The sequence below is a fragment of the Bombyx mori genome, chromosome 18, assembly GCF_030269925.1.
Source record: "Bombyx mori chromosome 18, ASM3026992v2".
Taxonomy (NCBI): domain Eukaryota; kingdom Metazoa; phylum Arthropoda; class Insecta; order Lepidoptera; family Bombycidae; genus Bombyx; species Bombyx mori.
The window spans coordinates 7,393,496-7,410,871 of NC_085124.1; positions in this window are offsets into that span (position 1 = coordinate 7,393,496).

Sequence of the window (17,376 nt, forward strand, 5' to 3'; positions counted from 1 at the left end):
TGCACCAGATGATGTTAATACAATAACTCGTTGGATGATACATACGTTTGGAACTTTTGATTACGACGGCCATTTCTATGTCATAATAAGCTCGCTATCTAACATGAGCAAGCTAAAACTTCACATTTTTTTTTTCTAGCCGGTCGCCGAACCTCCTACGAGGTCCCTGCGCCTAGGGGACGCGCGGGTATGTGGGACTTCACGATCTGCAAGGCGTTGGGAGCAGACCGCGGGCCCAAGGAATGTTAGGGCCATACTGCACTAAATGACTCCCCTGCACTTTTAAACCCGGTCAGAGTAGGGGGATAAAAAAAACTTCACATACATCAACTTATACAGACACATGATGTTGGCGTAGTTCTATAACTTGGTATAGGTATGTGTTTACCCATCCGTGGCTGCGAAGGGCAGTCTGCTGCATCAGCGTTGCGGTTAACCGACGCGAGACGGACGCGACGTCACGTCAATGAAATTTGTGACGCGCTTAAACAGAAAGCGACGGCGATCATACTCTTCCAATCTCAACACAAGCATCTTCTATATATATTAATACGTGAAGCAAAAACTTTGTATCCCTTTTTACGAAAATTGCGCGGACGGAGGAGTATGAAATTTTCCACACTTATAAAGAATATAGAGAAGAAGCGCACAATTCACAATGCTAATATTTTTTTTAAATAATGCATAAAAGATACATTAAATCAATAAAGAAAACATTACACACACTACATACCATCCATGTATTTGACGCACACACGCATGCATACTATTTATTGTCAAACTTTTGTTCTTGACGTCTGTGGTCAAATAGATTAAATATTGTTTGTCTTTGTTAATATTTTTTATAGTGTAGTCTTGGCGAAATTCTGATCATAGAAGTATAAAATACTATCATTATAGTGTACAAACTTACAATTCCAATTAATTATAGTCGAATTTCAACTACTGCGCTATCTGCTCGCGTGATTTGATCAAGATTTTATTTGACGATCACCTTTTGAAAAGTACATATCGACGGAAGAAAGCGGAAATGTAATTTGTAAACCTCAACTTTACACCAGCCTTAAATATAATATAATATAATATGGTAAAAAGCAAGTTACGACGTTTCTGCTTTTTCTATCGATATGTATCTACGTACCTACGTATCATGTATCTATGTACATACTATATATACCACAATGGGATAATTAGTTAAAAAAATTGAAATAATTCCCTTTAATCGAAAGAAAAAATACTTTGAAACATTTCGATTGAAAGAACATGAAAATAAACTAGCCAATACACTTTTTTGTTCGCATTTTAACACGCTTAAGCTTATATCTTTGACAAAACTACCCGAACACGAGTACGAAATCATACAGCACAATGTATCACCAGATTAATGTGTGCACCCGTGATATACGATGTGGTGTAATGCCTACTTTGCCTCTCTCAGCACACCTACATATCTCCATACGCATTCGGGAGCAAATTATTAATTTACGAGACAGACAAACATCTACATTTTAAGTTAATTTATAAAGACGTAGATCTATTATTTTATGTCAAGACGTTGAAAATTCCCTTTTGGCTACTTTTGAAATTGGATAAAAGAAATAAAAATTCAATTTGCAAATAGCGGTGAAGGTTTAATTTTAAAAGACATCCCCAACAACGTTATTCGTATTACATCTAGCTGACTCGATAATTGCTGGTGATAATTGGATTTCCGCTCATAAAAATGTAAAAACGCGCTCTCTGTCTGCCTCGCCCTTTATTGCCGGCTTTTCAGGGGTAGTTGCTTATTTATATGCAAATGCGGCGCAGTAGAAATGCCACGCACGGCTAAGGTTGTGCACCTGTTCAATTATAAGAACAACATTATTTGCCTTATATGCATTTTCACGGAATTTTCTGCTTGAAAAATGTGCTAAATCTTGCTGTGTTTAAGCGTTATTCTTTGTGAAGCTTGTGCTCACGCTAACATGTGCTAGATTAAAATTTATAATTATAAAATGTTAAAAAAAATTATGTATGCGTCAGATAAAATAATATGCCGTGACTTTCATCGACATAGAGCCTAGTCGCTGGGGCTATAACTTGAAATTTGGACAGTTGACGCCTTTCATATCGTAAAGATACAGATACTAACCAAGGATTACAATTCAAAATGTGGTAATAACACTTTATTATAATTAAGAAAATCATTCATAATCATAGAAGTGTAAACGATCTCTAAAATCTTGTCCAAATACTTACTTCCTGACAAGGTTTACAAATAGTAGCGGTAATAGCTTCACGCCATTATCCTTAGTGCCATTTGTGTTTGGTGATGTTTCCCCTGTATCTCCCCAAGCATTAGTATTCATGGAAGTCACTCGATCGAGAAAAGAATTTTCGCGACCTAGTCCGATCTTGACGAGGGACCATGCTGAGTGGTCGCCATTTCCTTTTGCCCTTTATTTTTTCTCCAACAACTTAATGGAGTCGTAAAGAATGACCTGGTATTTCATTATAATGTATTAACTTCATCCGGAATGAGAGGGCCAATTACGTGACGCCACATTTTGAGGTCGTTGGGGTTTGTTTTATGGCTATACAAAAATCCTAATTACACATATTAATTTCTTTTGTTTAGCATAAACATAAACGGAACAATTTAACGACTTCAAGTAATCATTTTTGCTGTGTTAAGTATGTTTAAGGGTAACAAATATGAGACTAAAACACAGACACCTCAAATATAAGATGTTCTCCAAAATATGTTGTCTCCGATCGGTAGTCTCCGAACCGCGACTTTATAATACCTACTGCAATTAGGGTCATTAGGCTCTTAAGCCACTGAACGTAGAATTAGAAATATTTTTTTCGGAGTTTTACTTACGAAATTTTAATTTTTATTAATGTCGTTACACGCTGTAAAGATGACTTGAATATATTTATACATTTTTTTATTGCTTACATGGGTGGATGAGCTCACAGCCCACCCGGTGTTAAGTGGTTACTGGAGCCCATAGACATCTACAACGTAAATGCGCCATCCACCTTGAGATATAAGTTCTAAGGTCTCAATATATTTACAACGGCTACCCCGCCCTTAAAACCGAAACGCATTACTACTTCACGGCAGAAATAGGCAGAGTGGTGGTATCTACCCATGCGGACTCACAAGAGGTCCTACCACCAGTAATTACGCAAATTATAATTTTGCGGGTTCGATTTTTATTACACGATGTTATTCCTTCACCGTGGAAGTCAATCGTGAACATTTGTTAAGTATGTATTTAATTAGAAAAACTGGTACTCGCCTGCGGGATTCGAACACCGGTGCATCGCTCAACACGAATGCACCGGACGTCTTATCCTTTAGGCCACGACGATTTCATTTTTTTTACAATCAAGGCAAAGCCCTCGTCACCCTTTAAGTGTGATGTTTCAGATCGCAAAACCAAGCATATTCTTTGAAGAAAGCGACGTCTTTGCAATAAAGTAAAGTGAAGATTATCACGAACATTGAATGGTAGTAATGACACAGATTATAATATTACGATTTGATCAAAGTTGCATCTCCTTCATTCACAACTGACAACCAACTTTAATGAAACCAGTGAAAATGTCTCTTACTTACACACCCTTCTCACGTTTTCATGTATTTACCGAACAATGAGATTTGCTTTAGATAAATTTTTGAGTTGGATGCTGCGAAAACTGAATAGATGTCCTGCTTTGTTATTCTATGTGGCTCCATTTATTTTTATGGAGTTTTGTGTATATTGTTTTGTTTTAGGAAGGCTGGTTAATATTGTTTTGAACGCAAGGCTCACTTCTTAGATTTTAGTTTACAAAACAAAAAGGAGGACAGTTCTCACGGTCTCTCCCGTAAACACTTAACACCAGGTGGGCTGTGAGCTCGTCCACCACGCAAAGCAATAAAAAAACAACTCCAAGCCTGTTTTTTTTTAAATATGTTTTGAAATACGATATTATCAAGAGTATACTTAGTTAAAGCTCGCTTTTCAAATAGAAGAGCCCAAGAACCCCAACCATTTCAAGATAGCGTTGAATTTTTATATTCAATAATTTTACGGTTCGTAAGGCACAAAGTAAGCCGTAACAAGTACGATAACTTACACTTTAACAGAGAGTGGTCTTAGAAGCGCTTATAACGCAACTGAATGCACTGCGGACCGCTTTTCCAGAGAATAAACTACTCGGGAAATAACAGGATTTATCAAAGAAGCTTCGCTGGCATTTTTACGACAGGTATGAACTGTTAACTAGTTGAGGAATAATATAACTAGCAAAGTTCACACAAATATAACACTCTTTTTTCTTTAAATATATATTTTTTAACTAGCTGACCCCGCAGACTTCATAGTGCCTCAATCGATAAATAAAAGACACATCAAGGGGACACATCAAAGGAAAAACAAAATTGTTTTATTTTTATATAATTCCGAGCTTTTTTATATTTTCTCACCTTTTAAACCTTCCCTGGACTTCCACGAATAATTCAAGAATTAGCCAAATCGGTCCAGACGTTCTCGCGTTTTAGCGAGACTAACGAACAGCAATTCATTTTTACATATAGAGATAAGAGTACCCGGAGTGTTACTGGTACCCCAAACCACCCTATGTTAAATCAGTATGTCGGAGACGGTCATTAATATTTGGTAGCTAAGCGAAACGCAGCACGATTCCCGAGATATGGCAGCACGATTGCGGTATCGTCGGAACTCGACTAACTTCATGCTACGACAGAGCCTAGCCGATGGAGGCGCGTAGACGCCATCACAGTTTCCAACCAGCCTTCTTGAAGAGCGGTGCCTTCGTCCTAAGAACTGTCATTCGTTTTCGTTTGCTAACGTCAAGAAAAGATTTCTAAATTGTTCTAAGACAACAAACGTGATTGGTGTACTTAATATTTCTCTTAGCTCGATCACCCTATTCGCTTCTGCGATGTCTGATGATGGTTTTAATAATTGTGGCTTCTCCGACAAGTAAATTATTATGGTCTAACTACGTTCGAAAAACAAACGACACTGTGTATTAAGGATTGCGAATTTTATGAACAAATACCATTGACATATTGATGGAAGTGCTAGTTAAAACCGAAAACATCTATGCTGAATCACGAATTCTGTTAACAACTGACCATATAAAATAATAAATGGAAAGGAAACTCTTGTTTGACTACCGCTATATGTATAAAGTAATATTACATTTATACAATATATGCAATGGCGGATCAAGGGGGGGGGGGGTCATGGGGGTCACGACCACCCCCTGAGCTGGTTCCAGGACTTAGGTGGATCACTAATTGAATATAATGATTTTATTTATATATTTTGTAACCATACAGATTTTATGTAACTATAATAATATAATATAATAACTTTGTATAATGGCAAACGTCTGGGAACGAACGCATCTAAATTTGACTATGTGACCCCCTCCTGGCGCCAAAGCTGGATCCGCCCTTGAATATATGTACATAAAATATTATGTATATTGTATAAATGAACACTCACGAATCTGTGAAAACTTTGAAGTCTAATATTGTATATTCTCCAAGCGGAGAAACACGTTCTTGTAGAAAGAAGCAAAATATGTATTTCAAAATGCGATGCTGTTGATATTTTTAAACTACGAAATCCTTGGCACGCGCTAGCACCAGGATTACACATTCAAATAACACACGCTAGTCACTCGACGTACTACGTTTTCCATTAATGACACAAGAGACTATGGAACTATGAATTGCGTCATTATGGCACACACAGAGTTTTGAGGTACATCGTGCACAGTGACATTTGTGTTGCGAGCTGGAAATGCACTTAAGTAAACTGGGATTTAGCCCAATTTCAAAGCTTACGCTTCTAAAGGTTTACTTGGTTCTGCATTGTTATTGTAGCGTGTATAGTATAAACTCTACGAAATTAATGGCACTTTAGTTTACAAAGTAGTATGATATCTATAGTGTTGTATGTAGTCTCAGCTACTTGAAGAGAAATTGCGCGTTTTAGATCCAACCATTATTTTCTCTTGAAGGTATTTTATATAGATCTAGTTTTATTTTATATATAACTAGATGATGACCGTTTTTTTTTTGATAACGCCATATTGTTGTCTTTCAAGCGGTTAGTTGCCCTCAATTAAGAAAAATAGTATTATTGTTCGCCAATAGATGTCGGGAAGAATTGATTATTGAAAACACGAATAAAACAACATTTTCTGAAAATAAATCGTAGCTAGATCGATTTATCGCCCCCGAAATCCCCTGTATACTAAATTTTATGAAAATCGTTGGAGCCGTTTCCGAGATTCAGATTATATACATATATATTAATATACAAGAATTGCTCGTTTAAAGGTATATAATATTATTTACGTGTACATTCACGTACACACTTAAAGTAGAATATGTTTAACAATGTACAATTTAATTTATAAGCCCAACTGATTACCTTAGAAATAAAAGGGCCGTATTTCACAAGAAAACTACTACAGTTGTCTCAAAGCAGCTTCGTTCCAATTTGAAACAAGAAAATAAAGTCATAGTTTATGTCTTTATACAAACTTTAATTCCGAGCGAGGCACGCTATTGGAAAAGAATGAAACTTTGTTATTGATTGTTGTTTTGTGTTCAGCGACTGCAACCTACAGCTGTAAGCGTGCCAAAGTGTATTATCAGCAATATGACGAAAAAGTAATATGAACGGTATGTACACAATCAATAGGTCCATATAAAATTGAACATTTTATTTATGCGCCATCTTGTAAGGTAGATCATTTATCCTCAGGGCTATTTGAATGCTTTTCTTAAACCGCTTTTGCAGGTTTTTCCACACTGCTATCTTTCTTCTGGATCATCAACTATAGTAAGTCATGTAGTAAATTTATTACCAGTATACTATAGTATTTTTCACTATATATAACCCGTACTGGCAGGTATTACCACCCTGTCTATCTCTTCTGCGAATAACGCTCGCGTTTGACTATGGTAAATATTCTATAAATATAACATTCACGGTATTATCTATGAGCTTCGGTAAATATTTGGTGGATCAGCATGTTGTCCATATGCGGCAGTAAAATAAGAAGAAAAACGGGTCTACGTGCACCCTCATTCTCGCTCACGACTCGGTCGTGCGCGGACGTGCTTTCCGATCCGTGGCCCGCTTGCGAGCTGCGTCTCTGAACTCACAGCTGTGCTCGACAGTTTAGTGACCGTGAATACATTCTCGTTTACGACTCGGTTGTGTGTGAACGTGCCTTCCAATCCGTTGGTCGCTTGCGACCTACGCATCGGAATACACATTTGTGCGTGATAGTGTTGTGACCGTGAATACCCACCTCATACCAACTGTCTTTTTCAAGGCAACCAATCGCTACGATCAGGCTTCCTGTGGCACTCACAGGCTAGCGATTTCCTAACCCTTCCCAAAACAACAGTCTTTTTCAAGACTAGACCCCCGCTCGCGATTCTGCCTGCTGTAGCACTATACAGCCCGAGCGGGTTCCTTTCCTTTTCCCCGCCGATTGCCGTTTTCACGGCATAGGCATTCCCCCCCCCTGCTCCTTGCTGTCCTGCAGCACAGGGGGGTTACAAATCCTATCCGGGGCCTCGCCTTTCGGCGAGTTCAACAAAAGTCCCGGGGCCGCCCCCCCCGGGCAAGAAGACCGAAGAATGGAAGAAGATAGTGCTAGTGATATTGTCGGGTTCCTCCGGGATAGGTACCCGTCAATTAGGGCCGAGTACCTAGAGTTTAGGGCCGCCCGTGGCAATCCCTCCCCCCCCGCGTCCGTCGCCGCGTTTCTCAACCGTGCCTCGGAGGCACGTCGCGCGCCCCCCGCCGCCGCGTCAAGTTCGAGCGCACGTTCCCACGATGCGGCTCACATAGCGCCTAACGCTACCCCCACCCCCGCGTCCGCGTCGTTTACGTCATCGCGCGCTTCGTCCGTCGCGACCTCGATCGTTTCGAGTTCAGGCTCCGATACCGAATCGGAGATGGATTTCGAATCCGCGTCAAGCCCTCAGCCTGGAACTTCGGATGGGTTCCAAACCGTAACGCGCGGTAAAAAGCGTACTCGCGCCGTGGAGTCCCGGAGCTCCACGACGAAGCAAACAAAATCCGCGACCGCCTCCCGCCCACAGGTAGTCGTGACACCGGAGTCGGACTCCGCTCGCCGCGTAACCCCGCCGCCGCGTCCCAAGCCCGCGCCCGCTCCTAAAGTAGCTGCCCCGCCCCCGCTGATACTTCAAGAGAAGACAGCGTGGAATCGCGTGTCCCAGGCCCTTCAGGCAAATAAAATTAACTACACCCATGCGCGTAACGTCGCGCATGGGATTCAGATCAAGGTCGCAACGCCGGGCGACCATAGGGCCCTCTCAGCATACCTCCGAAAGGAGAACATAGGTTTCCACACCTATGCTCTTCAGGAGGACCGCGAGCTCCGCGTAGTAATACGCGGAGTCCCTAAGGAGCTAGAAATAGACTACATTAAGGAGGATCTGACCGCTCAGGCCCTCCCGATAGTTAGTGTGCACCGGATGCACAGCGGGCGGGGCAAACAGCCCTATAATATGATACTCGTGGCGTTAGAACCCACCCCGGAGGCCAAAAAGAAGATCGCATGTCTCACGACAATTTGCGGCCTATCCGGGATCTCGATCGAAGCCCCCCACAAGCGTGGCACTCCCGGGCAGTGCTACAGGTGCCAACTCTATGGCCACTCGGCGCGTAATTGCCACGCGCGCCCCCGCTGCGTGAAATGCCTCGGCGATCACGCTACGTTAGATTGCGTTAGAGATAGGGAAACCGCGACCGAACCTCCCAGCTGTGTCCTATGCCTTAAGCAAGGGCACCCCGCGAACTACCGTGGATGTCCCAGGGCTCCGCGAAAACGCCCAACCCACCCAGCTCCGCGAACCGTCGGCCCAAAGACTTCGGCACCTTCAGTGCCGAAACCCGCCTTCGTGCCGGCTGCAGTTCCCACGGTCTCGGCGTGGAAAAAGCCGCTGCCGTATACGAAGGCGGGAACGGAAACCGCACCCCCGCCCCCGCTCGTGACACGCCCCGCGCCCCAGCCCCTGCTCGCACCTCGCCCCGCGCCCGCGTTCCGTCCCCCGCAACCCTCTGCCGCCAACGACTTCGCGCTCGTGCGTGACTTCGTCACCGCGGTCAACTTCGACCGTCTGCGATCGTTCGCAGACGCGATACGTAGGTCGGTAACCCCCGAACAGCGGCTCGCGGCCGCTTTCGATCATATGGACGTCTACGAGTCCGTGTCCCGCACGTTATAAAAATCTTTACCGGTAACCAATGGCGCAAAAAGGTAGAGAAAAACCGTATTCCCTTACGTTAGCATTCTATAATGCTAACGGACTCGCGCGGCAACGCGATCAAATTTTTGAATTCCTCCGCGACAATCTTGTAGATATTCTATTAGTGCAGGAAACCTGTCTGAAGCCTTCGCGTCGTGACCCGAAAGTCGCGAATTACGTCATGGTTAGGAATGACAGACTCACCGCCTCCAAAGGCGGGACTGCCATTTACTATAGGAGTGGGTGATATAAATCGTATATAGATTCAATATCTATATATCGCAGCAATATCGTTGAATCCGATATCGCCCCGCACGAAATCTATATATCGATATCAGCCGATACACGATATTGCTCGATGTGATGCGCATCGCCATATCGTACCGATTCGTGAATCGAAATCTATATTTCGATATCAGCCGATACAGGATATTGCTCGATGTGATGCGCATCGCCATATCGTACCGATTCGTTAATATCAGCAATATTCGTTTGGTTCGTATCGAATCGGTCAGAGTGAGTGAGCGCACGATAGGGATATCATGTGATGAATGAAACAGAAACAGGCATTATCCATACAATTGTAAACCTTATATTTAAGTCCATATGTCTGTAGATTATTCTTAGCGTATCAGCAGGATACAATTAAGGAAAGAAGTTTCAACTTTCGACCCTAACTTGAATGCAGTATAGCCTATTTGCATCGTTGAATTTAATTTCACGCGCTTTGACCTTGAACTAGAATTTTTGGACAAGTGTTTATAAATACTTAAAAGTTTTTTGTGTTTGATTTTTAAAGTACAGATTTTTCTATTTTTAGTTGAATCCAAATAATTGAGTTTATTTCTTGTGTTTGTATTAAACTTTTGAAATCTACACTCTTTTGGTATATTTTGTAATTTTAAATTAAGACACAAAATACTAAAAACTGAAAATAATGTAGCCAGTCCTAAGCCTGGTAAAATGGCATGAAGGAAAGTTTTTTTGATATTTTTATTTTCATGTTCTTTTTATTACTTTTAGATCATATTATAAATTGATATCAGAAAACCAACCGTATAACGTTGACTTAAATCTACTACGATATTATATCAGCGTATCGTTTCAAATCTCAAATATCATGAATCGAGAAAATTTACTAGCATCCATCAATATATAGATTCAGAAAATATATAGATTCAATATCCGATATTGATCCTCGATATATAGATACGATTCGATACGCGGCAAAACCGATATTACCCACTCCTAATTTACTATAGGCGGGCCCTGCACGTTGTCCCTCTCGATACTCCCTCGCTCTCACATATCGAGGCGTCAGTGTGCCGCATCTCGCTGACGGGACACCAGCCGATCGTCATCGCATCCGTTTATCTCCCCCCGGACAAGCCCCTTCTGAGCAGTGACATCGAGTCACTGTTCGGCATGGGAGACTCTGTCATCCTGGCAGGCGATTTAAATTGCCACCACACTAGGTGGAACTGCCATCGTACAAACGTTAACGGTAGGCGTCTCGACGCGTTTATAGACGACCTCACCTTTGAAATAGTCGGTCCCCCAACTCCAACATGTTATCCGTATAACATCGCGCTCCGTCCGAGCACTATAGACCTGGCATTGCTTAGGAACGTAACTCTGCGCTTGCGTTCCATCGAAGCAATGTCAGAGCTCGACTCAGACCACCGACCTGTCGTTATGCAGCTCGGTCGCCCTCACAACCCAGTCACTGTTACGAGGACCATGGTGGATTGGAATAAGCTGGGCACGTGCCTAGCCGACGCCGCTCCGCCAATCCTCCCTTACGGCCCGGATTCGAATCCATCCCCCGAGGACACCGTCGAATCCATAAACATCATTACCGATCACATCTCTTCCGCGATCATTAGATCTTCTAAAGAAGTCGATGTGGAGGACAGCTTCCACCGCATCAGACTGTCCCCCGATCTTAGGAATCTCTTAAGAGTTAGGAACGCGGCAATCCGGGCCTACGATCGTCTTCCCACGCATTCAAACCGGATTCAGATGCGTCGTCTACAACGCGAAGTCCACTCCCGCTTAAGCGACGCGCGTAACGATAATTGGCATAGTTATTTAGAACAACTCGCGCCCTCCCACCAAGCATACTGGCGACTAGCTAGGACTCTCAAATCCGAAACTACCGCTACTATGCCTCCCCTCTTACGCCCTTCAGGCCAACCACCGGCATTCGATGACGATGACAAGGCTGAGCTGCTGGCCGATGCACTGCAAGAGCAGTGCACCACCAGCACTCAACACGCGGACCCCGAACACACCGAGTTAGTCGACAGGGAGGTCGAGCGCAGAGCTTCCCTGCCGCCCTCGGACGCGTTACCCCCCATTACCACGGACGAAGTTAGAGACGCGATCCACAACCTCCAACCTAGGAAGGCACCAGGCTCCGACGGCATCCACAACCGCGCGCTAAAATTTTTGCCAGTCCAACTGATAGCAATGTTGGCTACAATTTTAAATGCCGCTATGACGCACTGCATCTTTCCCGCGGTGTGGAAAGAAGCGGACGTTATCGGTATACATAAGCCGGGCAAACCGACAAACGAAACTTCTAGTTACCGTCCGATTAGTCTCCTCTCGACGATAGGAAAAATCTACGAACGGCTCCTTAGGAAACGCCTCTGGGATTTTGTTACCGCGAACAAAATTCTCATAGACGAACAGTTCGGATTCCGCTCTAAACACTCGTGCGTACAACAAGTGCACCGCCTCACGGAGCACATTCTGATAGGACTAAATAGGCGTAAACAAATCCCGACCGGCGCCCTCTTCTTCGACATCGCGAAGGCGTTCGACAAAGTCTGGCACAACGGTTTAATTTATAAACTGTACAACATGGGAGTGCCAGACAGACTCGTGCTCATCATACGAGACTTCTTGTCGAACCGTTCGTTTCGATATCGAGTAGAGGGAACTCGTTCTCGTCCCCGTCAACTGACCGCCGGAGTCCCGCAAGGCTCCGCGCTCTCCCCGTTATTATTTAGTTTGTATATCAATGATATACCCCGGTCTCCGGAGACCCATCTAGCGCTCTTCGCCGATGACACGGCTATCTACTACTCGTGTAGGAAGATGTCGCTGCTTCATCGGCGACTCCAGATCGCAGTAGCCACCATGGGACAGTGGTTCCGGAAGTGGCGAATAGACATCAACCCCACGAAAAGCGCAGCGGTGCTCTTCAAAAGGGGTCGCCCTCCGAACATCACTTCGAGCATCCCACTCCGTAGTAGGCGCGCAAACACCTCCGCCGTTAGTCCCATCACTCTCTTTGGCCAGCCCATACCGTGGGTCTCGAAGGTCAAATATCTAGGCGTCACCCTCGACAGAGGGATGACATTCCGTCCCCATATAAAAACGGTACGCGACCGCGCCGCGTTTATTCTAGGACGACTCTATCCAATGCTTTGTAGTCGAAGCAAACTGTCCCTCCGTAATAAGGTAACTCTCTACAAAACTTGTATACGCCCCGTCATGACGTATGCAAGCGTAGTGTTCGCTCACGCAGCCCGCACCAACTTGAAATCCCTTCAGGTTATTCAATCACGATTCTGCAGGATAGCCGTCGGAGCGCCTTGGTTCCTTAGGAATGTGGATCTCCACGACGACCTGGAGCTCGACTCTTTTAGTAAGTATCTACAGTCGGCATCGCTGCGCCATTTTGAGAAGGCGGCACGACATGAGAACCCTCTCATCGTAGCCGCTGGAAATTACATACCCGACCCAGTAGACCGAATGGTAAACCGTCGACGTCGCCCAAAGCACGTCATTACGGATCCTCCTGATCCATTAACGGTGCTTTTAGGCACCACAAGCACCGGTCACCGTCCTCGTCGAACCCGTCGCTTGCGACGAAGGGCTCGACGAGCGAACTAACCCATAGACACAGCCCACTGAGTTTCTCGCCGGATCTTCTCAGTGGGTCGCGTTTCCGATCCGGTGGTAGATTCAGCGAAGCACTGCTCTTGCTAGGGTCAGTGTTAGCAACTCTCCGGTTGAGCCCCGCGAGCTCACCTACTAACGTTAGGGTGAAGCTGAAGTAGCCTCTCAAGGCTATCAGCATAGGTAGGGAAAAAAGAAAAGCGTGCACCCTAAGGGGGACGCGAGACGGATGTGTGGGAAAAGCCCTCTGGTCAGTCAGAAACTCTCTGCGCGATGGGACAGGAATGATGAGTAAAGTAAAATGAAGAAAAAAAACCTAAAAATTTTAAGAATTCTAGTCTGGCCAATGCTCTGGGGTACTGTATTCAGTGATTGCAGTCACGTACCAATAACGAATCGGTTGAGTGACGGACCCCAACTTCGTTGCACCTCATAACGTGACTCCCCCTCGCAAACACTGTAACAAGTGCACGCACAGCAATGTTTGATTTCGTTTATGTTATTAAATTCTCCTTGCGCTATATTGTGACAGTTTAGTCAATGAACATTTGTACGACGAGGGTGCTAGACCATATTATGAAATTATAATATATATGAGCTTTATAAGATATGTGATCGAGGCAACTTAGAAATTGAATTTGGAAATCTATTTGTTCAATAAAATCTATGTTTTAGCAGCTCATATAATTTATAAAATTATTTAATTGGGTCTGGTCTACTGGTCAGTGAAGACTACTATCGTTTCATTCGATTTTCAGAGCACTATCCATTTCATACCATATATCCACCATACACATTGTAGTCAACTGTACATAGTCTCTAGAAAATGCTTATCTTATCTAAGCTTATAATAAATTTGTAGTATAAAACTCTTTGGAATAGCTTTAAAACTTAAAATCATCATTTTAAACTGCAATAATATATTTTAAACCAGAGATTTCAAGTACCATTACGTCCATTACTTTTTATTGTAAGCTCTTATCAGATGTGCAGTATTAACACTGAAAATGTAACAAAGTTCATCTCGTACTGCAATAAAAGCTCTTTATGTTTGAACGCGTTTGTACTAAAAATTTAGATAAATTCAAATTTGAATACAAAACTTATTATCACGATTCAACTCGGTAATATTTGAAATGTACACAGTAACGTTTAAGTTTTAGAATTACTTTAGAAATCTTTTATAATTTTACTAGCGGCCCGCCCCGGCTTCGCTTGGTTAGTAGCGCACGCGATGTAAAGAATTTTAGGTAATTTTTTTACACATTAGGTTACATTATTGGAGTTCCAGTAAGGATCCCTATTTTTTTGAAAATATAGTAAATATAGCCTATGTCACCCGGGGATAGCGTAGCTTTCCAACAGTGAAATATTTTTTTAAATCGGTTCAATAGTTTCGTAGCCAATTCAATACAAACAAACAAACAAATCTCTTCTCTTTATAATATTAGTATAGATTAGTATAGATTTAAATGTATTATTTTTGAGAAGACGAGTTGACACCTCGTCCATTACCAAGCCGTTACCGGAATCTATACAAGAATGCAATCGCCCACCATGCGACTTTAAATCCAATTTATTATTACATTTTTTACTTTAGATAACTTATAAATTCAGTAACGTATTACAGAAAAAATATATAAAGAATGCAAATCATAACTTTTCACAGACTTTACAGTGTCACATAAAATGGATGACTGATACTGAAAAGTGTGATATTGAAATAGCTGCTAGTCTACCGATTAAACACAGCACACACAGCACAGCTAAATAATGATATGGCCCGCTCAATATATGTCCTTCTTTTACATCTAAAGCGCAGTTCACATGAAGAAAGCTGGTCGCCACAAAGTAACGATAGAGAAATAGTATAAAATATTCATGTAACACGTCTCCGTGTTAGCATAACTTAACCACTGAACGTAAATATAAAATCGCACATTGACGGTTCAAACAGATTTGTGTAGTAAGCAAATGAATCGAAAACTTTTTCATATGAAATTGTATTAGTCAAGAACATTCTATCCATATATAACAACATGTAAACAGTCGCAATGGGCGACAAAATTATCATAAAAAGGCGACATTTTAGGTAAATATTATTGTTAGAAGGCTACACTGGTGTATACTGCCTATTTCTGCCGCAAAGCAATCATAAATTTCTGCTTATACGATGGGACATTTGTTATACCATACAATTGAGATTTCTACCTTGAATCGCAAATTGGGCAACAGAATTCACGTTGCAATGTTTATGTGCTGCTGTAACTATAATAGTAACATAATGAGGGCCGTGAACTTGTTTCCCCATTAAATAAATCTATAATAATACTATACTTGTATGCTGAGATTTGAATGAAATTCAACGCAAAGATTGTGTATAGTTTAGATTACACCTACCAGAGTAGGACGTGAGATAAGCAACCCTTTGTTCTGGACAAATAAAGCGAATTTCATTAATTCTTAGCTATAGTTTAACGTGGATTAAACTGCGGGTCACGTCTACTAAAATATAAATAAATACAGATATATAGTTTGCATATAGCTATTTTCGAAAGCATACGATTTCTCGCCACTAAGCGTGCGATAAATTCTGCCCATCTAAATGGCCCTTTGCAAATTAACTATCAAAACGATAATCGTCTTACGTGACACGACATCACACGTTGTCGTGCAACACTGAGCACGCGACGTGAGAACTGACTGACATCATGACAGCCCCTCGGAACGCTATATTGTACCCCTGAAAATAAAGGTTACTTTGTGGTTAGTGTATTTCGTAACAATTGACATTATTTCTTTATGAGTCCCGCGACGGTGGAAATAGATCCTGTAAAATGAAACCAGCTAAACTTATGAATTTTTATAATAAAACGTGATACAGACTTAAGAAAAGGCCATTATAAATAGATATCTAAGAATAAAAATTTAACAACCTAAATCAATTGAGCTTCAAATATGGCGCGTTTGTGGCCTAATAGCTATTGAAGAGGGTGGCCCATCCTTTAAGTTCAACTATGAATGCATAAATTATATATTGGACAATATATCAATAAGTAAATTGCACAAGTTATACCTATTTGTTATTAATAAATAGTGCTGGTAAAAAAAGATTTGGTATTATATAAAATTCCACCCTTGGAGTTTTTCCGAATGAGAACAGCCTCAGGTCAGTACCTTTCTATATCCAAACAAAATTGCTTTGATAATTGCGAATAAAAGTGAATAAACCGCAATCACCGCATATTTACAATAACTAGTGATCCCGCAGTAGTCGAAATTCGACTATAATTAATTGGAATTGTAAGTTTGTACACCATTAAGATTGTATTTTATACTTCTATAATCACAAATTTCGCCAAGACTACACTATAAAAAATATTAACAATAAAAAAGAATATAAAAGGCAAACAATATTTAATCTATTCTCAATTTGACAGCAGACGCCAAGAACAAAAGTTTGACAATAAATAGTATCCATGCGTGTGTGCGTCAAATACATGGTATGTAGTGTGTGTAATGTTTTCTTTATTGATTTAATGTATCTTTTATTCATTATTTAAAAAATATATTAGCATTGTGCACTTCTTCTCTATATTCTCTATAAGTGTGGAAAATTTCATACTCCTCTGTCCGTGCAATTTTCGTAAAAAGAGATACTAAGTTTTTGCTTCACGTATTAATATATATATCCTCGTTCGATTGTAGGTTGAGTTTCTATGGTCGTTATCTATTTTTTTTTTATTGACTTCCTTATATTCATTAAGCATCTACATATAAGAATTCATATACATTATCAACAGTAAGTACATCTACAATAAAATGAAAACCGTATATTTTTAAATACTAACCTTGAAAGTTTTACGTTTGGATTTAAAATTTCTACAACAAACAAAACTTGACTTTCACGTTAAAGCGTTTTATTTGACTTTGAAATACAACATAAACGGTTTGTGTGTTTTTTTTGGGGTAACCATAATATCCCAGAGGTCGAGATTCGACGTACGAATAAATCGTTCGTACAAACTAGGAGAGAAGACTAATCAGACGGTGATTCACGGGTTAGTTCTTGAGTTTTTCTGGTTTGTGTCTGTCGATAACGTCCGCTTCCTCTTACACCGTAGGAATATGCGGTTCTTTTTAGCGGAATTTAA